Source organism: Xenopus tropicalis, chromosome 5, assembly GCF_000004195.4.
Source record: "Xenopus tropicalis strain Nigerian chromosome 5, UCB_Xtro_10.0, whole genome shotgun sequence".
Lineage (NCBI taxonomy): Eukaryota > Metazoa > Chordata > Amphibia > Anura > Pipidae > Xenopus > Xenopus tropicalis.
This window is the reverse complement of record NC_030681.2, coordinates 1,000,759-1,028,236: the sequence shown is the minus strand read 5'-3', so window position 1 is coordinate 1,028,236 and position 27,478 is coordinate 1,000,759. Positions and strand designations below refer to the sequence as shown.

General features: G+C 51.7%; 1 protein-coding gene and 1 pseudogene across 1 annotated transcript in view; both read right to left on the bottom strand.

Moving 5' to 3' along the window:
* The window catches only part of LOC116410940 (interferon-induced very large GTPase 1-like), a 37,909-nt gene extending 27,059 nt beyond the window's left edge, over positions 1-10,850 (bottom strand). The window contains exon 1 of the mRNA XM_031902632.1: positions 10,771-10,850. The gene's annotated coding sequence lies outside the window, so the exon portion shown is untranslated. The remainder of the gene's footprint in view (positions 1-10,770) is intronic.
* Positions 8,402-22,965, bottom strand: LOC116410864 (annotated as a pseudogene).
* Positions 22,966-27,478: the final 4,513 nt, after the last annotated feature.

Here is a 27,478-nt window from a genome sequence, read left to right as displayed (position 1 = left end):
ACAAATAGCCATTTTAAAATCATTTTGTTTCCATGCTAAGTCTATTTATTTTAATTTTTTTTTTTTAAATGTCTATTTCTTGATATTTATGTCAAGCCATACTTGTAAGTCCAGCCATATTGCCCTCTGTACCTGTGCCAGCAGCCATATTGCCCCCTGTACCTGTGCCAGCAGCCATATTGCCCCCTGTACCTGTGCCAGCAGCCATATTGCCCTCTGTACCTGTGCCAGCAGCCATATTGCCCCCTGTACCTGTGCCAGCAGCCATATTGCCCTCTGTACCTGTGCCAGCAGCCATATTGCCCCCTGTACCTGTGCCAGCAGCCATATTGCCCCCTGTACCTGTGCCAGCAGCCATATTGCCCCCTGTACCTGTGCCAGCAGCCATATTGCCCTCTGTACCTGTGCCAGCAGCCATATTGCCCTCTGTACCTGTGCCAGCAGCCATATTATTGCCCCATGTACCTGTGCCAGCAGCCATTTTGCCCCGTGTACCTGTGCCAGCAGCCATATTATTGCCCCTTGTACCCGTGCCAGCAGCCATATTGCCCCATGTACCTGTGCCAGCAGCCATATTGCCCCATGTACCTGTGCCAGCAGCCATTTTGCCCCGTGTACCTGTGCCAGCAGCCATTTTGCCCTCTGTACCTGTGCCAGCAGCCATATTATTGCCCCATGTACCTGTGCCAGCAGCCATATTGCCCCATGTACCTGTGCCAGCAGCCATTTTGCCCCGTGTACCTGTGCCAGCAGCCATTTTGCCCTCTGTACCTGTGCCAGCAGCCATATTATTGCCCCTTGTACCCGTGCCAGCAGCCATATTGCCCCATGTACCTGTGCCAGCAGCCATATTGCCCCATGTACCTGTGCCAGCAGCCATTTTGCCCCGTGTACCTGTGCCAGCAGCCATTTTGCCCTCTGTACCTGTGCCAGCAGCCATTTTGCCCTCTGTACCTGTGCCAGCAGCCATTTTGCCCTCTGTACCTGTGCCAGCAGCCATATTGCCCCATGTACCTGTGCCAGCAGCCATATTGCCCTCTGTACCTGTGCCAGCAGCCATTTTGCCCTCTGTACCTGTGCCAGCAGCCATTTTGCCCTCTGTACCTGTGCCAGCAGCCATTTTGCCCTCTGTACCTGGGCCAGCAGCCATATTATTGCCCCATGTACCTGGGCCAGCAGCCATCATATTGCCCCATGTACCTGGGCCAGCAGCCATCATATTGCCCCATGTACCTGTGCCAGCAGCCATCATATTGCCCCATGTACCTGGGCCAGCAGCCATATTGCCAAATTAGCCAAATTTGCATTAACTTGCCCTTTCAACAGTATAAAAAAATTGCATTAACTTGCCCTTTAAACAGTGTAAAAAATTGCATTAACTTGCCCTTTAAACAGTGTAAAAAATTGCATTAACTTGCCCTTTAAACAGTGTAAAAAATTGCATTAACTTGCCCTTTAAACAGTTAAAAAAAATCGCATTAACTTGCCCTTTAAACAGTTAAAAAAAATCGCATTAACTTGCCCTTTAAACAGTTAAAAAAATTGCATTAACTTGCCCTTTAAACAGTTAAAAAAATCGCATTAACTTGCCCTTTCAACAGTATAAAAAATTGCATTAACTTGCCCTTTAAACAGTTAAAAAAATCGCATTAACTTGCCCTTTAAACAGTTAAAAAAATCGCATTAACTTGCCTTTTAAAATGAATACATGTATGAGTGAACATATTTGTGAGTGTATTTTTTACATGTGTATGTGAGTACTTGATAAAATATCCTGGATGTATATTATAAAATAGTAATTTTGGTTCATTACAGTAAGTGATTATCTAATATATAGTTTAGAAATTAATAGATCAGAAAAAACTCATACAAAAATGTTTATTTCGTGTGACAATGATCCAGTGTAAGAGTAAAAGCATTGCTTCTGTGAGAATATCAGTAGGCTTGTGTATATGAAGATCCAATCACTTATTTTTCAATATTAATATAGCAGAGAGGAGGAGATGGGCGACGACCAAGCTGTGTGGGGAGTGGCTCTGCTTGATAATGAGAAAAGAGCAAGCTCGGGAGCGCGCCTAGGCTCAGGGGGGAGGGAATTCTGCACATGCTCAGTGCAGATCTTGAGGCAAAGGAAGTGGGAATTCCTTTTCAAAGATGGCCGCGCCATTCACTGAAACAAGTGTGCAGCATGCAGTAAGTGTATCTCTGTAAATATTTAATTAGGCAAGCTAGAAATATAGCGTTTTTACTTAACAACACTAGTACTATTGAATAGTGTGGTTAGTAAAATTTGACTTTCATTCCCCTTTAAAGATAAACATTGCAGGCGTATATTCTCTATTCAGACCTCGGGGCCAAATTGTGTCCAATTTATTAATCCAGAACATTTCTCTTTGTTTCAATTGCAACAATCTATCTCCCCCTCTTCTGGGAATTACACCAGTATCTGTCACTTGGAATTTAAGTTGGCTGCCGGAGTGTTTGGCCCGATGGGAATGTGCCGGAGCCGGTAGGGCTGTAGGTCCCCTGCGTATAGTGGACTTATGTTTAGGAATGCGGTCCCTTATTTTTTGTATAGTTTCACCAACATATAACAAACCGCATGGGCATTTCAATAAATACACCACATAAGAGGATTCACAAGTAAAATACTGTTATTTCCCAGAGTGCGGATGATGAAAGTGATTGCCTTTAATAACCGAGTTACATTGAGTGCAGTGTAGGCACGGATATGTTCCAAGACGGGGGATACTCAAAAACCGCTGTGTAGATTTCTTGCGGGAGCCCCCAATATCTGCCTTAACAAGGGGATCCCTCAGATTTTTACCCCTCTTATAAGTGATAAGTGGTGGACTTTGGAAAGATGGTATATGTGGAAGGCAAGATTGTAACAAATGCCAATGTTTATGAATAATCCCGACACTTGTTTGCTTGCCGTTGTGTATGTACTTACAGAGACAAATCTATCACTTTTTGTACTTTTAGTCAAGTCTGTCTGTTTCGGAGACAATAAACTTTGTCTATCCTTTTGTCTAGCTTGTGACATACCTTCCTCTAATAATTCTCTGGGGTATCCTCTTTGCTGAAAACATTCAGCCATTTCACATAAGTGTCTCTCACTTCCAACCTCATTATTTACAATCCGTCTGACCCTTGTAAATTGTGTGGAGGGTAAAGACTTTTTTAAGGATATAGGGTGGAAGCTAGAGAAATGTAAGAGACTGTTCTTGTCCGTTTCCTTCCTATATAGGTCTGTTATAAGGGTTGGGCCAGATCTATGTAGCTGTACATCCAAATAACTTAGAGTGCTGGTACTGTCCTCATAAGTGAATTTGAGGGTTTCCTCTAAATCATTAATAAAGTGATAAAACTCAGTTAGGCTGGTTTCTGGGCCGTCCCATATAACCAGGAGGTCATCTATGTAGCGTAAATACAATTTACAGTGCTTTACATAGAGAGGATTTTGATATATGTAATGGTCCTCTAAAAAAGCCATATAAAGATGTGCATATGTCGGCGCTACATTACTTCCCATGGCGGTTCCTCTTAATTGCAAATAATAATCATCTCCAAAAAGAAAATAATTTTGGTGAAGTGTTATTTCAAGTAGCTCTAACAGCGGTTTTTGAGTATCCCCCGTCTTGGAACATATCCGTGCCTACACTGCACTCAATGTAACTCGGTTATTAAAGGCAATCACTTTCATCATCCGCACTCTGGGAAATAATATGAGATCAAACAGTATTTTACTTGTGAATCCTCTTATGTGGTGTATTTATTGAAATGCCCATGTGGTTTGTTATATGTTGGTGAAACTATACAAAAAATAAGGGACCGCATTCCTAAACATAAGTCCACTATACGCAGGGGACTTACAGCCCTACCGGCTCCGGCACATTCCCATCGGGCCAAACACTCCGGCAGCCAACTTAAATTTCAAGTGACAGATACTGGTGTAATTCCCAGAAGAGGGGGAGATAGATTGTTGCAATTGAAACAAAGAGAAATGTTCTGGATTAATAAACTGGACACAATTTGGCCCCGAGGTCTGAATAGAGAATATACGCCTGCAATGTTTATCTATAAGTGAGTAATTTCGATACCTGTGAATGTACATATATTAGTGTATTTTTATATCTGTTATTTTATGTGATGTATCAATATATATATATTTATATCTTTCTCTTTTTAAAGGTTACTAACTAGATAACACTGGATACGCTGAGGGTGGGAGACTATCCCAGCATACTACAATGAGTCTCAGGGAGGTAGTGAGTATGATGTGCTGAACTAGTCCTCTATACGTCTCAGAGATGAGAGTTCCAGTTATACACTATGCTGATATTTGACACAATGATCTCTAATTTTGCACAAATGTGGACTAAATATATATTTGTATGCTTTTTAACATTTTTATATAAGAATATTTAAGGACTGGTTGTTAGTATGCACATATGGGGTTAAATTGTTGTAATTAACCATGCTATCACTGGAGCAGGGGAAGTTTTCTCTATCCCCACCCATATCACTACCTTTATAACTTGCACACTAAATAGTGCCCCATTAGCTTGAGAAAGGGTCCGGAGGGTCCCGAAACATTGCTCTTTGCTTGTTTATATGTACTTGGGCAAATAAAATACAATTTTTTCACGGCTTGCATCTTCAGTGGCTACTGGATTTTTTTGCTACACACATAATAATAGGCGTGCCATACATACATTACATACAAGTAAAGTAAGCAGGAAAGAAGGCAAAAAGGAAGGAAAGACAGTAAGCCAAAAGGAAAAGCCAGTTGAGTAGAAAAGCAGATGAGTGAGTGTCAAATAGAAAGATGAATGTAAGATATTTACCTGTATCTGGAGGCCTCTGCCGGCTTTTTTTAAGGACCCTCTTGATGTCCTGGTCGCGTTTTTTACATTGGTGGACATTGTGGAGACGCACACCCACGCTGTTAACGCGCTCCACAATGTCCTTCCAGGCCTTGGTTTTTCTAGCTGTGGGTGTTTTGCTGGCATATTTGCCAATGAGTAGATGGTACACCGGCACCAGTCCCTCCACAAGAGCCTCGCTCTGGAATTCTAAAAATTTGAGCTGGCGAAGCCTCCCCTCCTGCTGCCTCCTCCTTTTCCCAGATGATGAGGTGGGGGGAAGCTCCTCACTCTCTCCGCTCTCTCCACTTGCCTCCTGGGGTTGGTACTCGGTGCCCTCAGACAAATCAGGGCTCCCAAGATAAAGGGGCACCTCTGTGTCAGTGCCGGAGCTGGGTGACACCGCAGGTTTTTGAAGGTGCTCCCTCTTCTTGGCAACCTTTTTTTTGCTCTCCATGATAACTATCACTAGCACTTCTGTGCTCTCCCAGCGCAAATGCGCAAAATGGCGCTAGTTTTATGCTGCCGCGTGCATCAAGTCGCATTTTGCTGTTTAACTTGTTTATTAATGACCTGGGGGGGGGGCATAGACAGTACTGTTTCTATTTTTGCTGATGACACTAAATTGTGCAAAACTATAAGTTCCATGCAGGATGCTGCCGCTTTGCAGAGCGATTTGACAAAATTAGATAACTGGGCAGCAAACTGGAAAATGAGGTTCAATGTTGATAAGTGCAAAGTTATGCATTTTGGTAGGAATAATATAAACGCAAACTATCTACTGAATGGGAGTGAGTTGGGGGGATCCTTAATGGAGAAGGATCTGGGGGATTTTGTTGATAACAAGTTGTCTAATGCCAGGCAGTGTCATTCTGTGGCTACTAAAGCAAATAAAGTGCTGTCTTGTATAAAAAAGGGCATTGACTCAAGGGATGAGAACATATTTTTGCCGCTTTATAGGTCCCTGGTAAGGCCTCACCTTGAGTATGCGGTGCAGTTTTGGGCTCCAGTCCTTAAGAAGGATATTAATGAGCTGGAGAGAGTGCAGAGACGTGCAACTAAACTGGTAAAGGGGATGGAAGATTTAAACTATGAGGTGAGACTGTCGAGGTTGGGGTTGTTTTCTCTGGAAAAGAGGCGCTTGCGAGGGGACATGATTACTCTGTACAAGTACATTAGAGGGGATTATAGGCAGTTGGGGGATGTTCTTTTTTCCCATAAAAACAATCAACGCACCAGAGGTCACCCCTATAGATTAGAGGAAAGGAGCTTCCATTTGAAGCAGCGTAGGTGGTTTTTCACGGTGAGGGCAGTGAGGTTATGGAATGCCCTTCCTAGTGATGTGGTAATGGCAGATTCTGTTAATGCCTTTAAGAGGGGCCTGGATGAGTTCTTGATCAATCAGAATATCCAAGGCTATTGTGATACTAATATCTACAGTTAGTACTAGTGGTTGTATTTATAGTTTATGTATGTGAGTGTATAGATTGGTAGGTGTGGGTTAGGTGTGCTGGGTTTACTTGGATAGGTTGAACTTGATGGACACTAGTCTTTTTTCAACCCTATGTAACTATGTAACTATGTAACTATGCATGGTAATTGCAGCGTGCGTAAACTCGCGACAATTAGTGCACACGCAAAAAGTACTGCACGTGCGTCAATTAGCGCGCCTGCCTGAAGGACCCCTCTCCCCTTCACAGCACAATATTGATCTTCCGATAGCAAAAGATCAGAGACAGCATACAACCTATTGAACAGGGAAGGATAGGAGATGAGAGGAGAGGAGATGAGAAAAGGGAAGGAGAGGAGAGAAGAGAATAAGAGGAGATAAGAGGAGAGGGAAGGGGAGGAGATGAGGATGAGAGGAGATGAGAGAAGAGGAAAGGAGAGGAGAGATGAGAATAAGAGGAGATGAGAGGAGAGGGAAGGGGAGGAGAGAGGATAGGGAAGGGGAGGAGATGAGAAAAGAGGAGATGAGAAGAAGGAATGAGAAGAGAGGGAAGGAGAGGAGAGAAGAGAAGAGGAGAAGGAAGGGGAGGAAAGGAGAGAAAAGATGAGGGAAGGAGAGAAGAGGAAAGGGGAGGAGAGGAGAGGAGAGAAGAGATGAGGCAAGGAGAGAAAAGGAGAGGGAAGGAGAGGAGATGAGAAGAAGGAAGGAGAGGAAAGGGGAGGAGAGGAGAGAAGAGATGAGGCAAGGTGAGAAAAGGAGAGGAGATGAGAAGAAGGAAGGAGAGGAGATGAGAGAAGAGATGAGGGGAGGAGAGAAGGGAAGAAAAGAGAGGGAAGGAGAGAGAATGAGATGAGAGGAGAGATAATGAGATGAGAGTAGAGGAGAGGAGAGGGAAGGGGAAGAGAGGAGAGAAGAGATAAGGGAAGGAGAGAAGAGGGAAAGAGAGGAGATGAGAAGAAGGAAGGAGAAGAGAGGGAAGGAGAGGAGAGAAGAGATGAGGGAAGGAGAGAAGAGGAGAGGGAAGGACAGGAGATGAGAAGAAGGAAGGAGAAGAGAGGAAAGGGAAGGAGAGGAGAGAGAATGAGATGAGAGGAGAGAGAATGAGGGAAGGAGAGAAGAGGAGAGGGAAGGAGAGGAGATGAGAAGGAAGAAGGAGAGGAGAGGAAAGGGAAGGAGAGAAGAGATGAGGGGAGGAGAGGAGAGAAGAGTAGAGGGAAGGAAAGGAGATGAGAAGGAAGAAGGAGAGGAGAGGGAAGGACAGAAGAGATGAGGGGAGGAGAGAAGAGGAGAGGGAAGGAAAGGAGATGAGAAGGAAGAAGGAGAAGAGAGGGAAGGAGAGAAGAGATGAGGAGAGAAAAGAAGAGGAGAGGGAAGGAAGGAAAGGAGATGAGAAGGAAGAAGGAGAGGAGAGGGAAGGAGAGAAGAGATGAGGAGAGGAGAGAAGAGGAGAGGGAAGGAAAGGAGATGAGAAGAAGGAAAGAAAAAAGTGAAGGAGAGAGAATGAGATGAGAGGAGAGGAGAGAGAATGAGATCAGAGGAGAGGAGAGGAGAGAAGAGTGAAGGAGAAGAGAAGAAAGAAGAGATGAGGGAAAGAGAGAAGAGGAGAGGGAAAGAGAGGAAATGAGAAGAAGGAAGGAGAAGAGAGGAAGGAAAGGAGAGAAGAGAAGAGATGAGGGAAGGAGAGAAGAGGAGAGGGAAGGACAGGAGATGAGAAGAAGGAAGGAGAAGAGAGGGAAGGATAGGACAGGAGAGCGAAGGAGAGGAGATGAGAAGAAGGGAGGAGAGGAGAGAGAACGAGATGAGAGGAGAGAGAATGAGATGAGAGGAGAGGAGAGGGAAGGGGAGGAGAGGGAAGGGGAGGAGAGGAGAGAAGAGATGAGGGAAGGAGAGAAGATGAAAAGAGAGGGAAGGAGAGGAGAGAGAATGAGATGAGAGGGAAGGGGAGGGGAGGAGAGAAGAGATGAGGAGAGGAGAGAAGAGGGAAGGGGAAGAGAGGAGAGAAGAGATGAGGGAAGGAGAGAAGAGGAGAAGGAAGGAGCAAAGAGGGAAGGGGAGGAGAGAGGCAGTAGATGATTTTAATGTTTTAAGAAACATGGAACTGCAAAGAGGAGAAACACAGGGAAAAACATATATAACAATCTGCCAGATGCAGACAAACTGGGTTAGATTGTAGATAGTCCCGCACCTTGAGCCTCCTGACTGCCTTCTCCAACTGCCGTCTGTAACTGCCATATTCTTAGCACTTGTGTGATATTAGCACAGGCAGCACTAGTGCCTGAGTCTGACTAATTAAAAATTTGGGTAGAAATACCACTCTTGAATAATTCCCCTCTACCCCATAGTGTGAGTGGTAATTGTTGCCATATAGTTACTGTCTGGGTAAGGTGTTGCGTTACAGGTTCTTGGTTTAGTTGAAGAAAGTCAGGTAAGTGCTTATGTCTTCTAAGACCCAAGAATTTAAAGGGATCAGCGACCTAAAGGGAGATTTTGCTTTCACTTTCTATTCTCCCACCAGCACAGAAATCAGCCCATTGCAGACAAAATCACATGGTCACAGGGCTGTTATAGAGGGGGGCTGTTATAGAGGGGGGCTGGTATAGGGGGGGCTGGTATAGAGAGGGGCTGGTATAGAGGAGGGCTGGTATAGAGAGGGGCTGGTATAGAGAGGGGCTGGTATAGAGGGGGGCTGGTATAGAGGGGGGCTGGTATAGAGGGGGGCTGGTATAGAGGGGGCTGGTATAGAGGGGGGTGTTATAGAGGGGGGCTGGTATAGAGGGGGGCTGGTATAGAGGGGGCTGGTACAGAGGGGGGTGTTATAGAGGGGGGCTGGTATAGAGAGGGGCTTGTTTAGAGGGGGCTGGTATAGAGAGGGGCTGGTATAGAGGGGGCTGGTATAGAGGGGGGCTGGTATAGAGAGGGGCTGGTATAGAGGGGGCTGGTATAGAGGGGGGCTGGTATAGAGGGGGTGTTATAGAGGGGGGCTGGTATAGAGGGGGCTGGTATAGAGGGGGCTGGTATAGAGGGGGCTGGTATAGAGGGGGCTGGTATAGAGGGGGGTGTTATAGAGGGGGGCTGGTATAGAGAGGGGCTTGTTTAGAGGGGGCTGGTATAGAGTGGGGGGCTGTTATAGAGGGGGCTGTTATAGAGGGGGGCGGGTATAGAGGGGGGCTGGTATAGAGTGGGGGGCTGTTATAGAGGGGGCTGTTATAGAGGGGGGCGGGTATAGAGGGGGGCTGGTATAGAGGGGGCTGGTATAGAGTGGGGGGCTGTTATAGAGGGGGGCGGGTATAGAGGGGGGCTGGTATAGAGGGGGCTGGTATAGAGTGGGGGGCTGTTATAGAGGGGGGCGGGTATAGAGGGGGGCTGGTATAGAGGGGGGCTGGTATAGAGGGGGGCTGGTATAGAGAGGGGCTGTTATAGAGGGGGCTGGTATAGAGGGGTGCTGGTATAGAGGGGGCTGGTATAGAGGGGGCCCTGTAAAGAGGGGGCTGGTATAGAGGGGGGCTGGCATAGAGAGGGGCTGGTATAGAGGGGGTGTTATAGAGGGGGGCTGGTATAGAGGGGGCTGGTATAGAGGGGGGTGTTATAGAGGGGGGCTGGTATAGAGAGGGGCTGGTATAGAGGGGGGCTGGTATAGAGGGGGGCTGGTATAGAGAGGGGCTGGTATAGAGGGGGCTGTTATAGAGGGAGGCTGGTATAGAGGGGGCTGGCATAGAGGGGGGCTGGTATAGAGGGGGGCTGGTATAGAGGGGGGCTGGTATAGAGGGAGCTGGTATAGAGGGGGGTGTTATAGAGGGGGGCTGGTATAGAGAGGGGCTTGTTTAGAGGGGGCTGGTATAGAGGGGGGCTGGTATAGAGTGGGGGGCTGTTATAGAGGGGGGATGGTATAGAGAGGGGCTGGTATAGGGGGGGCTCGTATAGAGGGGGGCTGGTATAGAGAGGGGCTGGTATAGAGGGGGCTGGTTTAGAGGGGGCTGGTTTAGAGGGGGCTGGTATAGAGGGTGCTGGTATAGAGGGGGGCTGGTATAGAAGGGGCTGGTATAGAGGGGGCTGTTATAGAGGGGGGCTGGTATAGAGGGGGGCTGGCATAGAGGGGGCTGTTATAGAGGGGGCTGGTATAGAGGGGGGCTGGTATATAGGGGGGTGTTATAGAGGGGGGCAGGTATATAGGGGGCTGTTTTAGAGGGGGGCTGTTATAGAGGGGGGCTGTTATATAGGGGGGCTGTCAGATGCTCTGAGACTCAGTACAGAAGTAACAGGAGGGTTGGGCCCCATCTCTATGTCTTCTCTCTATACAACCCCAAGTGTGGCCCCAGCAGCCCCTGCAGTGTGTGCACTTACCCCTTCTACCCCCCTTTTCATGGAACCAGTCCCAGCCCAATGTAATCTTCTAACCCCAATACACTGACCCTAAATAAAGTAAATACCCCACGAGCCCCCAATAACATTTACCTTTCTCCTGAATGTCTGGATGTTCCCTGCAGCTTTGTTCTATGCAGAGTGAGAGGCACAGGGTGGGGCAGAGGGTGGGGCAGAGAGTGGGGGGGGGGGGGTATTTTGCTTTCACTTTCTATTCTCCCACCAGCACAGAAATCAGCCCATTGCAGACAAAATCACATGGTCACAGGGCTGTTATAGAGGGGGCTGGTATAGAGTGGGGGGCTGGTATAGAGGGGGCTGGTATAGAGTGGGGGGCTGGTATAGAGGGGGCTGGTATAGAGGGGGCTGGTATAGAGGGGGGCTGGTATAGAGGGGGGCTGGTATAGAGGGGGGTGTTATAGAGGGGGCTGGTATAGAGAGGGGCTGGTATAGAGGGGGGCTGGTATAGAGAGGGGCTGGTATAGAGAGGGGCTTGTTTAGAGGGGGCTGGTATAGAGGGGGGCTGGTATAGAGAGGGGCTGGTATAGAGGGGGCTGGTATAGAGGGGGGCTGGTATAGAGAGGGCTGGTATAGAGGGGGGCTGGTATAGAGGGGGCTGGTATAGAGGGGGGCTGGTATAGAGAGGGGCTGGTATAGAGAGGGGCTTGTTTAGAGGGGGCTGGTATAGAGGGGGGCTGGTATAGAGAGGGGCTGGTATAGAGGGGGCTGGTATAGAGGGGGGCTGGTATAGAGAGGGGCTGGTATAGAGGGGGGTGTTATAGAGGGGGGCTGGTATAGAGAGGGGCTTGTTTAGAGGGGGCTGGTATAGAGGGGGGCTGGTATAGAGAGGGGCTGGTATAGAGGGGGGCTGGTATAGAGAGGGGCTGGTATAGAGGGGGCTGGTATAGAGGGGGCTGGTATAGAGGGGGGCTGGTATAGAGAGGGGCTGGTATAGAGGGGGGCTGGTATAGAGAGGGGCTGGTATAGAGGGGCTGGTATAGAGGGGGCTGGTATAGAGGGGGCTGGTATAGAGGGGGCTGGTATAGAGAGGGGCTGGTATAGAGGGGGCTGGTATAGAGGGGGCTGGTATAGAGGGGGGCTGGTATAGAGGGGGCTGGTATAGAGGGGGCTGGTATAGAGGGGGGTGTTATAGAGGGGGGCTGGTATAGAGAGGGGCTTGTTTAGAGGGGGCTGGTATAGAGGGGGGCTGGTATAGAGGGGGCTGGTATAGAGGGGGGCTGGTATAGAGGGGGGCTGGTATAGAGGGGGCTGGTATAGAGGGGGGTGTTATAGAGGGGGGCTGGTATAGAGAGGGGCTTGTTTAGAGGGGGCTGGTATAGAGGGGGGCTGGTATAGAGTGGGGGGCTGTTATAGAGGGGGCTGTTATAGAGGGGGGCTGGTATAGAGTGGGGGGCTGTTATAGAGGGGGCTGTTATAGAGGGGGGCGGGTATAGAGGGGGGCTGGTATAGAGGGGGCTGGTATAGAGTGGGGGGCTGTTATAGAGGGGGCTGTTATAGAGGGGGGCTGGTATAGAGAGGGGCTGGTATAGAGGGGGCTGGTATAGAGGGGGGCTGGTATAGAGGGGGCTGGTATAGAGGGGGCTGTTATAGAGGGGGGCTGGTATAGAGGGGGCTGGTATAGAGGGGGGCTGGTATAGAGGGGGGCTGGTATAGAGGGGGCTGGTATAGAGGGGGCCCTGTAAAGAGGGGGCTGGTATAGAGGGGGGCTGGCATAGAGAGGGGCTGGTATAGAGGGGGCTGGTATAGAGGGGGCTGGTATAGAGGGGGCTGGTATAGAGGGGGGTGTTATAGAGGGGGGCTGGTATAGAGGGGGCTGGTATAGAGGGGGGTGTTATAGAGGGGGGCTGGTATAGAGGGGGCTGGTATAGAGGGGGGCTGGTATAGAGGGGGCTGTTATAGAGGGGGGCTGGTATAGAGGGGGGCTGGTATAGAGGGGGCTGTTATAGAGGGGGGCTGGTATAGAGGGGGCTGGTATAGAGGGGGGCTGGTATAGAGGGGGGCTGGTATAGAGGGGGCTGGTATAGAGGGGGGTGTTATAGAGGGGGGCTGGTATAGAGAGGGGCTTGTTTAGAGGGGGCTGGTATAGAGGGGGGCTGGTATAGAGTGGGGGGCTGTTATAGAGGGGGGATGGTATAGAGAGGGGCTGGTATAAGGGGGGCTGGTATAGAGGGGGGCTGGTATAGAGAGGGGCTGGTATAGAGGGGGGCTGGTATAGAAGGGGCTGGTATAGAGGGGGCTGTTATAGAGGGGGGCTGGTATAGAGGGGGGCTGGCATAGAGGGAGCTGTTATAGAGGGGGCTGGTATAGAGGGGGTTGGTATATAGGGGGTGTTATAGAGGGGGGCTGTTATAGAGGGGGGCTGGCATAGAGGGGGCTGGTATAGAGGGGGCTGTTATAGAGGGGGGCTGTTATAGAGGGGGGCTGGCATAGAGGGGGCTGTTATAGAGGGGGCTGGTATAGAGGGGGGCTGGTATAGAAGGGGCTGGTATAGAGGGGGCTGTTATAGAGGGGGGCTGGTATAGAGGGGGCTGGTATAGAGGGGGGCTGGTATAGAGGGGGCTGGTATAGAGGGGGCTGTTATAGAGGGGGGCTGGTATAGAGGGGGCTGGTATAGAGGGGGGCTGGTATAGAGGGGGGCTGGTATAGAGGGGGCTGGTATAGAGGGGGCCCTGTAAAGAGGGGGCTGGTATAGAGGGGGGCTGGCATAGAGAGGGGCTGGTATAGAGGGGGCTGGTATAGAGGGGGCTGGTATAGAGGGGGCTGGTATAGAGGGGGGTGTTATAGAGGGGGGCTGGTATAGAGGGGGCTGGTATAGAGGGGGGTTATAGAGGGGGGCTGGTATAGAGGGGGCTGGTATAGAGGGGGGCTGGTATAGAGGGGGCTGTTATAGAGGGGGGCTGGTATAGAGGGGGCTGGTATAGAGGGGCTGTTATAGAGGGGGGCTGGTATAGAGGGGGCTGGTATAGAGGGGGGCTGGTATAGAGGGGGGCTGGTATAGAGGGGGGCTGGTATAGAGGGGGCTGGTATAGAGGGGGGTGTTATAGAGGGGGGCTGGTATAGAGAGGGGCTTGTTTAGAGGGGGCTGGTATAGAGGGGGGCTGGTATAGAGTGGGGGGCTGTTATAGAGGGGGGATGGTATAGAGAGGGGCTGGTATAAGGGGGGCTGGTATAGAGGGGGGCTGGTATAGAGAGGGGCTGGTATAGAGGGGGGCTGGTATAGAAGGGGCTGGTATAGAGGGGGCTGTTATAGAGGGGGGCTGGTATAGAGGGGGGCTGGCATAGAGGGAGCTGTTATAGAGGGGGCTGGTATAGAGGGGGGTTGGTATATAGGGGGGTGTTATAGAGGGGGGCTGTTATAGAGGGGGGCTGGCATAGAGGGGGCTGGTATAGAGGGGGCTGTTATAGAGGGGGGCTGTTATAGAGGGGGGCTGGCATAGAGGGGGCTGTTATAGAGGGGGCTGGTATAGAGGGGGGCTGGTATAGAAGGGGCTGGTATAGAGGGGGCTGTTATAGAGGGGGGCTGTTATAGAGGGGGGCTGGCATAGAGGGGGCTGTTATAGAGGGGGGTTGGTATATAGGGGGGTGTTATAGAGGGTGCTGGTATAGAGGGGGGCTGGTATAGAAGGGGCTGGTATAGAGGGGGCTGTTATAGAGGGGGGCTGTTATAGAGGGGGGCTGGCATAGAGGGGGCTGTTATAGAGGGGGCTGGTATAGAGGGGGGCTGGTATATAGGGGGGTGTTATAGAGGGGGGCAGGTATATAGGGGGCTGTTTTAGAGGGGGGCTGTTATATAGGGGGGCTGTCAGATGCTCTGAGACTCAGTACAGAAGTAACAGGAGGGTTGGGCCCCATCTCTATGTCTTCTCTCTATACAACCCCAAGTGTGGCCCCAGCAGCCCCTGCAGTGTGTGCACTTACCCCTTCTACCCCCCTTTTCATGGAACCAGTCCCAGCCCAATGTAATCTTCTAACCCCAATACACTGACCCTAAATAAAGTAAATACCCCACGAGCCCCCAATAACATTTACCTTTCTCCTGAATGTCTGGATGTTCCCTGCAGCTTTGTTCTATGCAGAGTGAGAGGCACAGGGTGGGGCAGAGGGTGGGGGGGGGGTATTTTGCTTTCACTTTCTATTCTCCCACCAGCACAGAAATCAGCCCATTGCAGACAAAATCACATGGTCACAGGGCTGTTATAGAGGGGGCTGGTATAGAGTGGGGGGCTGGTATAGAGGGGGCTGGTATAGAGGGGGCTGGTATAGAGGGGGGCTGGTATAGAGGGGGCTGGTATAGAGGGGGCTGGTATAGAGGGGGGCTGGTATAGAGGGGGGTGTTATAGAGGGGGGCTGGTATAGAGTGGGGGGCTGTTAATAAGGGGGGCTGTTAATAAGGGGGGCTGGTATAGAGGGGGGCTGGTATAGAGGGGGGGCTGGTATAGAGTGGGGAGCTGTTATAGAGGGGGCTGTTATAGAGGGGTGCTGTTATAGAGGGGTGCTGTTATAGAAGGGGCTGGTATAAAGGGGGGCTGTTATAGAGGGGGGCTTGTATAGAGGGGGCTGTTATAGAGGGGGGCTGGTATAGAGGTGTGGCTGTTATAGAGGGGGGCTGGTATAGAGGGGGGTTTGTTTTAGAGGGGGGTGAGAGAGTGGGGGCACTGTGCCAGTAGGTGGGTCTGACCATGTGGGGGTGAGAGAGTGGGGGCACTGTGCCAGTAGGCAGGCCCAACCATGTGGGGTGAGAGAGTGGGGGCACTGTGCCAGTTGGCAGGCCCAACCATGTGGGGTGAGAGAGTGGGGGCACTGTACCAGTAGGTGAGTCTGACCATGTGGGGGTGAGAGAGTGGGGGCACTGTGCCAGTAGGCGGGTGTGACCATGTGGGGGTGAGAGAGTGGGGGCACTGTGCCAGTAGGTGGGTCTGACCATGTGGGGTGAGAGAGTGGGGGCACTGTGCCAGTAGGTGGGTCTGACCATGTGGGGGTGAGAGAGTGGGGGCACTGTGCCAGTAGGCGGGCCCAACCATGTGCGGGTAAGAGATGGGGGCACTGTGCCAGTAGGCGGGCCCAACCATGTGGGGGTTAGAGAGTGGGGGCACTGTGCTAGTAGGTGGGCCCAACCATGTGGGGTGAGAGAGTGGGGGCACTGTGCCAGTAGGCGGGCCCAACCATGTGGGGTGAGAGAGTGGGGGCACTGTGCCAGTAGGCGGGCCCAACCATGTGGGGTGAGAGAGTGGGGGCACTGTGCCAGTAGGTGGGTCTGACCATGTGGGGGTGAGAGAGTGGGGGCACTGTGCCAGTAGGCGGGCCCAACCATGTGGGGTGAGAGAGTGGGGGCACTGTGCCAGTAGGTGGGTCTGACCATGTGGGGGTGAGAGAGTGGGGGCACTGTGCCAGTAGGCAGGCCCAACCATGTGGGGTGAGAGAGTGGGGGCACTGTGCCAGTAGGCGGGTCTGACCATGTGGGGGTGAGAGAGTGGGGGCACTGTGCCAGTAGGTGGGTCTGACCATGTGGGGTGAGAGAGTGGGGGCACTGTGCCAGTAGGTGGGTCTGACCATGTGGGGTGAGAGAGTGGGGGCACTGTGCCAGTAGGCAGGCCCAACCATGTGGGGTGAGAGAGTGGGGGCACTGTGCCAGTAGGCGGGTCTGACCATGTGGGGGTGAGAGAGTGGGGGCACTGTGCCAGTAGGTGGGTCTGACCATGTGGGGGTGAGAGAGTGGGGGCACTGTGCCAGTAGGTGGGTCTGACCATGTGGGGTGAGAGAGTGGGGGCACTGTGCCAGTAGGTGGGTCTGACCATGTGGGGGTGAGAGAGTGGGGGCACTGTGCCAATAGGCGGGCCCAACCATGTGGGGGTGAGAGAGTGGGGGCACTGTGCCAGTAGGCAGGCCCAACCATGTGGGGGTGAGAGAGTGGGGGCACTGTGCCAGTAGGCGGGCCCAACCATGTGGGGGTGAGAGAGTGGGGGCACTGTGCCAGTAGGTGGGTCTGACCATGTGGGGGTGAGAGAGTGGGGGCACTGTGCCAGTAGGCGGGCCCAACCATGTGGGGGTGAGAGAGTGGGGGCACTGTGCCAGTAGGCGGGCCCAACCATGTGGGGGTGAGAGAGTGGGGGCACTGTGCCAGTAGGTGGGTCTGACCATGTGGGGGTGAGAGAGTGGGGGCACTGTGCCAGTAGGCGGGCCCAACCATGTGGGGGTGAGAGAGTGGGGGCACTGTGCCAGTAGGCAGGCCCAACCATGTGGGGGTGAGAGAGTGGGGGCACTGTGCCAGTAGGTGGGCCCAACCATGTGGGGTGAGAGAGTGGGGGCACTGTGCCAGTAGGTGGGTCTGACCATGTGGGGGTGAGAGAGTGGGGGCACTGTGCCAATACGCGGGCCCAACAATGTGGGGGTGAGAGAGTGGGGGCACTGTGCCAGTAGGTGGGTCTGACCATGTGGGGGTGAGAGAGTGGGGGCACTGTGCCAATACGCGGGCCCAACAATGTGGGGGTGAGAGAGTGGGGGCACTGTGCCAGTAGGCAGGCCCAACCATGTGGGGGTGAGAGAGTGGGGGCACTGTGCCAGTAGGCAGGCCCAACCATGTGGGGGTGAGAGAGTGGGGGCACTGTGCCAGTAGGCAGGCCCAACCATGTGGGGGTGAGAGAGTGGGGGCACTGTGCCAGTAGGCGGGCCCAACCATGTGGGGGTGAGAGAGTGGGGGCACTGTGCCAGTAGGTGGGTCTGACCATATGGGGGTGAGAGAGTGGGGGCACTGTGCCAGTAGGCGGGCCCAACCATGTGGGGGTGAGAGAGTGGGGGCACTGTGCCAGTAGGCAGGCCCAACCATGTGGGGGTGAGAGAGTGGGGGCACTGTGCCAGTAGGTGGGTCTGACCATGTGGGGGTGAGAGAGTGGGGGCACTGTGCCAATACGCGGGCCCAACAATGTGGGGGTGAGAGAGTGGGGGCACTGTGCCAGTAGGCAGGCCCAACCATGTGGGGGTGAGAGAGTGGGGGCACTGTGCCAGTAGGTGGGTCTGACCATGTGGGGGTGAGAGAGTGGGGGCACTGTGCCAATACGCGGGCCCAACAATGTGGGGGTGAGAGAGTGGGGGCACTGTGCCAGTAGGTGGGTCTGACCATGTGGGGGTGAGAGAGTGGGGGCACTGTGCCAATACGCGGGCCCAACAATGTGGGGGTGAGAGAGTGGGGGCACTGTGCCAGTAGGCAGGCCCAACCATGTGGGGGTGAGAGAGTGGGGGCACTGTGCCAGTAGGCAGGCCCAACCATGTGGGGGTGAGAGAGTGGGGGCACTGTGCCAGTAGGCAGGCCCAACCATGTGGGGGTGAGAGAGTGGGGGCACTGTGCCAGTAGGCGGGCCCAACCATGTGGGGGTGAGAGAGTGGGGGCACTGTGCCAGTAGGTGGGTCTGACCATATGGGGGTGAGAGAGTGGGGGCACTGTGCCAGTAGGCGGGCCCAACCATGTGGGGGTGAGAGAGTGGGGGCACTGTGCCAGTAGGCAGGCCCAACCATGTGGGGGTGAGAGAGTGGGGGCACTGTGCCAGTAGGCGGGCCCAACCATGTGGGGGTGAGAGAGTGGGGGCACTGTGCCAGTAGGTGGGTCTGACCATATGGGGGTGAGAGAGTGGGGGCACTGTGCCAGTAGGCGGGCCCAACCATGTGGGGGTGAGAGAGTGGGGGCACTGTGCCAGTAGGCAGGCCCAACCATGTGGGGGTGAGAGAGTGGGGGCACTGTGCCAGTAGGCGGGCCCAACCATGTGGGGGTGAGAGAGTGGGGGCACTGTGCCAGTAGGCAGGCCCAACCATGTGGGGGTGAGAGAGTGGGGGCACTGTGCCAGTAGGCAGGCCCAACCATGTGGGGGTGAGAGAGTGGGGGCACTGTGCCAGTAGGTGGGTCTGACCATGTGGGGGTGAGAGAGTGGGGGCACTGTGCCAGTAGGTCGGTCTGACCATGTGGGGGTGAGAGAGTGGGGGCACTGTGCCAGTAGGTGGGTCTGACCATGTGGGGGTGAGAGAGTGGGGGCACTGTGCCAGTAGGCGGGCCCAACCATGTGGGGGTGAGAGAGTGGGGGCACTGTGCCAGTAGGCAGGCCCAACCATGTGGGGGTGAGAGAGTCGGGGTTTTTGAGGCATGGGGAATTTTTCACAAAGAAAATTTTTGTCCTGATTTAAAAAATCAGATATATTTTTTTTATATTTTATTTCACAAGAGCTCCATCAAAAAAAAACAAATAAATGTAACACCTATTTGGCTATAATATGGCCAAACCCAGGCTAGTAGCGTGCTGTAGAGCATGTGTTACATGCGACCTTAATGCACAGGAGTGGGCCTCCGCTACGTGGGAGGTATATAATGGAGCTGAGGGGTTGTTGAACTACAACTAGCTGAAGTAGTGTGGTGCAATAGAGATAAATGGACGCCAGAAAGGTTCTTGCTCATGAACTATAGTACAGTTTATTGGACAAAGGCACAAGGTAGTAGTGCAGCAGGGATTATACTCACAGACACAGCAGTATAGTACATGTGATCACCGTGGACGTTACAGTGGTGACACTTAGGCACAGAATACCCCACTTGGAGGATGCACAGAGGATTAGTTGACACCTGAGATATAGACCTTTCAGAAGGGAGTGTTCCGGCCGACTGTGGTCCAGGGGAGAGCTCCTAACACTGGTACCTGGCGTCTAATAAAACCGGTCCCTAAAGAACGACTACAGAGCCGGGGTAGGCTAAACCCTTTTACAACTCCTGGTTGGGGCTATTAAACTGCCCTTGCTAAATAGGCTGACTATTCTCACCACTCCTAGAGGGTGCTATTAAATAAACTAACTGTGCTGGCTTTACCTCGTTCACGGGGCCCTGTCCCCGACTTAAGGATTAGGTGTTACTCTTTACTGGGGCCTTATGCCTCCAGGCTCAATGACGTTAAGCCTGAGACAAGCATCAGCCAAAGAGGAAGACACTTCCTTGTGCAAGACACTATATAGTCTGCCAAGGGGAGAGGTCAACCTGGGCTAAACCTATAGGGGGCAGTCTAATAACTGTAATCTGAGTACAGAGGGCTCTGCCCTATTACAGCACAGATAAGATAAAGATAAGGGATAACACCATAGGGAGCTTAACCCTATGGGTCCCTACATAAACAAGGCTCTTTTTTACACATATAGGAGAGACTTGCAAAGCAAAGCAGACTTTGTTACAGAAAAGAAAAATAAAACAAAAAACCCAGCTATTCCCAACATACAGCAGCTCTTCCCATTTACCCTTTACAATAACTCCCTCCAGACTTTTATAGGAGTCAGAGCTCCCACAATGCACTGCAATATTCCCTTTAAATTCCAGGAAGTGCTGCTGGCCCGCCTCTCAGAGGTGCAGCCTGTGAAAAGACTCCTAATAGCTCTGGAAGCTGCTGGCTCAGGAGGGAGGGGCCGGGAGGTCCCATGGACAGGAAGCAGTTGGCTCAGGAGGGAGGGGCTGGGAGGTCCCAGGGACAGGAAGCAGTTGGCTCAGGAGGGAGGGGCCGGGAGGTCCCAGGGACAGGAAGCAGTTGGCTCTGAGAGGTCAGAGGGGAGAGGAAGTGGCTGCTGAGGGAGAAGCTGCTGGAAAGGCTGCAGAGGGGACTGGGGGCTGCAAAGCAGAGTGGGATAAGCTGCGGCCTCCCCTCATTCCCCAGCACTGTCCCCTGAGTTACACTCCCAGTTATACCCCCCACCCACAGAAGTGCAACTGGGAGACTCACTGTGAGGCTGTTACTGGGCTGCCTGGGAGCTGCAAGTGACTATTATAAGGGACTTTATGTGCAGAGACCATACAGCACTTACAGCAGGGGGCGCTACTCTCATTACTGGGCTGGGACTCAAACCGGACTGGGGCCCAGATCTACTAAATAACTGTCACACACGTGTGAGCCTGGGGCCGGCACTGCCAGAGGGACTAGGCCACAAATACCCCCTACAGTTGTGCCCCTGTTGGGCAGTTACACCTTGTTTGTGCCTAAGGGATTGCTTGTTAATAAAGCTTTGTTGTACCGTTACCTGCCCCTGTGCTGCTTATGTGCCCATAGTCTGGTCCCGTGCTCAGGGACGTCACACCAGTCTGAGTGGCACTACCTACTGTGACCCTACTCACCTACCCACCTGTCCCCCACACTCCTGCACTGACTCCTGGGTCTGGCCTATCCGCTGACCCCCAATCAGCAGGGCTGAATTTACAAATTTTCCCCCCCGAGGCCGCCCCCGGTCACACACCCCCGCGAACAGCAGGGGGTGCGAGCGCGCATGCGCGAATAGTGGGGGGGGGGGTTGCAAGCACGCATGCGCCATAGGCCAAACTTGCATACAGAGCAGTGGGGAGAAGTCCCCATTGCTCCATATGGGAAAGCACATTTTAAGATCTTTGTGCGGCGGCCCCAGGTTTCTGCCACCCTAGGCCCGGGCCTTTGTGGCCTCTCCACAAATCCGGGCCTGCCACTCAGGCACCCCAGGCAGTTTGGGTACAGGGATCCCACGCTGTTTATCCCTTACTGCAGGTAACCTACCTGTCTGCCCCAGGGAGACTCCTAGGGGAAAATGCTCCTCCCCCTCTCCCTTCTGGTTCCCACCCTGGGACACTGCTGGTTCAGGCACTGGTTGACACCGGCTCCTGGCTCCCAGCCCCCTCTCCCAGCTACTTTGCTGCATTTTACTTGTGACAGTTACCTGTTGAGGTGGGGGGGGGCCCACTCCAGCGCGGCTGGACCTAGTGACACCTGGTCATAAGGTACAAAAGCAGAGAGCATATTCCCCAAATCATTCCCCAAGAACACATTGACAGGAATCTCATTGGTTACCCCCACCTCCCTTAGACCTCTCCCTGCACCCCAATCCCAGTAACCTTGGCAACAGGCACCTTTGGGTGGTTCCCTACCCACCCCCTTTATTCCCAGGAATAATGTCCCCAGTGCTGATAATCTCTGGACGCACCAGAGAAAAATTGGACCCCGAGTCTCTTAGTCCCTGAGTCACTTTGCCCCCAACAGTTACCGGCTGGATAAGATGAGACAAGTTCTCCACCTTACCCGACACTAACATTACCATTGGCTGCACCGGTGGGGTGGGTTCCATCCTTAGTGGGCAGTCAGCTCTCACATGGCCCATCTGGTTGCAGGAAAAACATTTGCGGGTCTCCTTCTGCCCCACAGATGCACCAGATCCCCAAAAAGATGAACTCTCCCCAGACCCTGGGTTGCTGGGTGCTGTTCTTCTGGTTGGTCTCTCCCAGCGGCCTGTGGAGATGCTTTGTGACCCTCTGGTACCCGATTGGCTGTATAGGGATCAGTGATCTCTGCGGCCTTGGCTGCTGGATTAGGCTCCCGATCCCCCACAAACTGTCCCACCCCTGCAGGGCAGAAGTGTAGGAACTGGTCCTTCACCATCAGATCTTCTAGTTTAGCCAATGGGTTAATGGACAGCCCCTTAGTCCCCTGAGGGAAGGTAGTTCTGAGGTTGCCGACTATATCCGAGTAACTGCCCTTGGGTTCTTTCTGCCCATTTACCTCTGGCGTGAGATTATATTGTTTGATAAGAGCTTCTTTAGTTCAGCATAGTCCCCATCTGGCTCTGGTGGGAGTTCCACAAAGGCACCTAGAGCTTTGCCTCCTAAACCAGGTGTTAAATGCCCTTCCCACTGCCCCCGGGGCAATTAATACTGTCTGCAGGTCTTTTCAAAACTTTGCAAAAAGGTATCCAAGTCCTTATTCATGGCAGGAAACTTAGCAGAGGGCGGTAAAGCAAAAGGAACTTCCCGGGGCTCATTGGACTGTGGGGGTAACGTCTGCTGCTTTAGCTTTGCTAGTTCCAGTTGGAGCTCCCTCTCCGCCGCCTCCCACTCCGCCGCCTCCCTCTCTGCCGCTTCCCTTTCTGCTGCTTCAGCCTATTTAAATTGGAGGATCAGCTGGAGACACAGTTGGGGGTTATCTGAGCCCAATAGCTCCAAAGCCTTTTGCAGGGGAGACATCCCGCCATCCTGCCCATTGTGCTGAGCAGTTTCAGGGGCAGAGCCCATTGTTGGGCAAACTTGGGTGGCGCAGTCCCCTGGGGCAGAGTTATGCTGCTCCTGATCCCTCCCCTGCAGGGCACAAATTACTCCTTGGCCCAATCAGATGTACCGATACCTCTCTGCTCACACAGGCCAATAAGGGCTTCCTTGCTCTGTCTTTTGTAAAATGCTGCCATATTGCTCAACACTAACAGAATAAGAGATAGAAAAGAAAAACTGGGGAAGGGGAAAAACTGTTTGTATGAAAAATAAAATATGTCTTTGAGGACTGGTTCTCCTCGCGAGGCTGCAGTCCGTTAGTGCAAGGGTTAATTAGATAAACCAAGCACTAATGCTCTAAAAACCAAAATATCCCACTGCTCTTAGCCCCCACTTGTCAGGAACCCCACCACAGACGCACGTGGGGGTTTATCAGAACATTGGGGGATCCCGCGAGGGATCATCATAACACGGGGGTGTTTGGAGTCTGGGGGGGCCCTAGCTACAGGCTACAAGTTAATTATAAAAACCAAACTGTCAGTGAATAAATGCCCCCCCCAGAGGTCTGTGTGTGTAAGGGAAACGCTGTCTCCTCCCCTCATTCCATTTTGGATTCGCTCAATTCTCGGCTCTGAAATATTTTATCACTATTATTACATTCAGCCCAGCGACGGGTCACGTTGCTTTTATGGGAATATTTAGTGTCAGATTTGTACTATATATATATATATATATATGTGAGTGATTGGGAAAGGTACAGACTCAGTAACTTTATCAGAAAGGTCTCTGTAAATACAGCCATAAGCACTCACAGCTGCACTGACTTCTCTGTCAAAAGATTTGTTGTGTCTGTAATTCCTGTGCCACAGACATGCAGCTCTCTCCCCCCTCCCTCAAGAATGCTAAGAACTCACTCCCCCCTTAGGAATGTGGATCTGAGCCAATCAGCAGGAAGCTTCCTTGGAGTCTTACAAACTGAGCATGTACAGGGGTCTTGGTGCAGGAGTGAGGCATTATGGGAACTTTCTTTACACAGATCAGCTTTTTTCCTATGAAGCTTCTGATCTTCTGAACAGGTGAAATATGGGGAGACTATTGGGCGCTATTGGGAGAACTGGGTAAGCATGAAACACATTAGGCCATATACATGGGGTTTCAGTGGTTTTTAATGGATTGCAATAAAGACACATTTTTAACACAGTCGGTGCAGATTTATATTTAATGGTTGTTCTCCTTTTTGGCCACTAGGGGGATTTCTGCACAATTTGGATTCACAGTGTGGATATTATATAATGAATAACGATCCCACTGATTGGCCTTGATTAGACTTTAGCAAAACTACTGGACTAACTAAAGCCCAGGGGCAGCTCTTATTGCCCCACACACAAAGGCTACTCGGCCGGGGCTGACAGATAGGGCAAGTTTATTAGTGGGGCAGGTAGGTCCGACCCAGCCCAGATACACATGCAAGTGAAAGGGATGCTGGGACTGAGCTGCTGATACTCGGGGGGAGGGTGACCCCACTATGGTGATGTGTCAGTCAAGGCTTACGGCTCTGGGATTGGACCTCACTGGTTCAGAAACGTCTTAAACTGCTGGAATTGACCATTCAGGAGGAGCAGATGAGCCCCCCGTCCCACTATGAGCCCCCCCCAATACTGAGCATTTCATTCCCCGGGTCACTAGTGATGAGCAAATGTTTTCGCCAGGCATGGATTCCCAGCGAATTTCCGCATTTCGCCATCGGAGAATTATTTCGTGAAACTTCTGTGAAAATTTGCCACAGAAAAATTTGTCGCACGGAATTTTTTATTGTTGCGCGTCAAATTGGGCGTGGTTGTGTCAAAAAAGCGCGGGTGACAAAAAAAATAGACGTGGGCGACAAAAAAGATGCGGGCAACAAAAAATCAAGCGACAAATGCATTTTGCACATTTTTCACCGTTTCACAAATTTTCTTGCCGTTTCGTGAATTTCATGGGGAAGCGAGACGGGACAGATTCGCTCATCGCTACTGGCCACGCCCACCCATGCAGCCTCCCCCTCTTGTCATAACTACCGGGAAGGAACCGACACCTAGCTGCACATCTTTCAGATTATGGGGCTGATTCACTAAAGGTCGATGACGCTTATCGCATAGTTTTTTGCATTAAAAAGCGCGTGATAAATATGTCCCCATTCACCAAAGTCATTTCGCATTAAGACGCAAAAAGCATCATCGCAAGGAGTTATTTCTAACGCATTGTGGTAATTAGCGAATAGAAATAACACTAACGCATGAGTCACAAACACTGAGACGCACTAAATATCGCATTAGTCTGAGCGAAGATTAACCCTTAATGGGGCAGGCGCTAATTATAGAAAAGTGCAGTTACTGAGCTTTGGGCAACACAAAATGGAGTCGCAGTGGGATTTATTCAGTGTCGGCCCCAGAGTGACGCAGCCGCCAGTTTCCAGGGAAATCGGCATTTTCAGTACAGGAGTTTTACGAAAGTAATGGCTACGTGCGTAATAGCGAGCGCTAATATGGCGTGCGATTTTGCGCACGTGGCGGAAATTATTGCACATGCGGTAAAATATTGTGTAAAATCGGTCATCGCGAGTTAAATCACGTCTTAATTATGACGCCTGTCCTTTTAGTGAATTGAGGGTTAAAGGAGAAGGAAAGGCTAAGTCACTTGGGGGTGCCAAAATGTTAGGCACCCCCAAGTGACTTAGAGCGCCTACCTTGTACCCCGGGCTGGTGCCCCTGTACGGAGGGAACAGCACCAGCCCGGGGCACCTGTAGACACCGCTTCCTCCTTCCTTTGCGCGCTGCCGGCGAAATCCGCCGGCCGGCGCATACGCAGTAGAGTGAAAAGCCGACTTTAATGTTTAAGTTCGGCTTTTCACTCTACTGCGCATGCGCGCGCAAGCGAGGAGGAAGGAGGAAGCGCCGGCAGCTACCCCGGGCTGGTGCTGTTCCCTCCGTACAGGGGCACCAGCCCGGGGTACAAGGTAGGCGTTCTAAGTCACTTGGGGGTGCCTAACATTTTGGCACCCCCAAGTGACTTAGCCTTTCCTTCTCCTTTAAGTCGCAAAAAATAAGAGGGCTGATTCACTAAAGTGCGTTAAAACGAGCGCTATTTATAGCATGCGCTAAAAAAATTTTTTATTGAGTCTAATTTTTTGTGTTCTAACGCACGATTCACTAAAATTATATTTGCGTTAATTTACACGCGATGCTGTTTGTGTTATTTAAGTCGCGAAGACTATTTTTGTGCGGTATTTGACACAACACGCACTAATTAACGCAGCACGCTACTTATCGCCACGTGCGAAAAACCGCCCGCCATATTAGCCATACACGCCATTACTTTCTGAAAACTACTGTAGTGCAAATGCCGATTTCCCTGCAAACTGGCGGCTGCGTCACTCAGGGTCGGACTGGGGGGCCCTGCAGGTGCCCCAGCCGCGTCCCCTAACCCCCCCCAGGGGCCCCCCTAACCCCCCCACAGGGCCCCTGCCTGACGTCCTCCCCGAGCGCGTATAAATTGAACGCGTCGGGGAGGAACAGTCAGTAGGGGGAGCGCCGGCAAAGGTCGGACTGGGCCGCTGGGGCCCACTAGGGCCGGGGCCCACCGGGATTTTTCCCGGTGTCCCGGCAGCCCAGTCCGACCCTGGCGTCACTCTGGGGCCGACACAGAATAAATCCCACTGCGACTCCATATTGTGTTGCCAAAAGCTCAGTAACTGTTACTTTTCTGTAATTAGCGCCTGCCCCAAGTAGGGGTTAATACTCACTCAGACTAATGCGATATTTAGTGCGTCTAAGTGTTTGTGACTCATGCGTTAGTGTTATTTCTGTGCGCTATTTAATGCACACTATATGCCACTTAACACATGCAATAATATTATAGCGAATCGCGCATTTTTTTCGTGTCTATTTTAGCGCAAAAAGGCATGCAATAAGCATTATCGCAGGTTAGTGAATCAGCCCTAAGGAGTGATAACATTTTTATCGCATGTTATGATTAGCGCTCGTTTTATCGCCCTTTAGTGAATCAGCCCCTATGTGTGAGGGTTACACTGTCCCTAAGGCAGAATGGGCCGAGATCCTTACTGGTAACCTGGGGGGAAAGTGACATCTAACGAGAGACCCCCGTACCCCCAGCGGCTGATTATGAGCCAGTAAAGCGCGTATTCTGAATCATTATCTCCCCAGAAACCTATCGGCAGTCATTCCGCACCCTAAATAAACTGCCTCTGATACATACGGGGATTTGGGGAATCGACTGCCTTCGACCAATGGGTTAACACAAGCCAAGTTCAGACAATACAGGATCTGCATCAGTTGTGCCTACTAGAGCCGTTATGGAAAAGTGCAAATAAAGCATTAGGCTTAGTACAAATAGAGTCAGGCTTAGTACAAATAGAGTCAGGCTTAGTGTAAATAGAGTCAGGCTTAGTACAAATAGAGTCAGGCTTAGTGTAAATAGAGTCAGGCTTAGTGTAAATAGAGTCAGGCTTAGTACTAATAGAGTCAGGCTTAGTGTAAATAGAGTCAGGCTTAGTGTAAATAGAGTCAGGCTTAGTACTAATAGAGTCAGGCTTAGTACTAATAGAGCCAGGCTTAGTACAAATAGAGTCAGGCTTAGTGTAAATAGAGCCAGGCTTAGTGTAAATAGAGTCAGGCTTAGTGTAAATAGAGTCAGGCTTAGTGTAAATAGAGTCAGGCTTAGTGTAAATAGAGCCAGGCTTAGTACAAATAGAGTCAGGCTTAGTGTAAA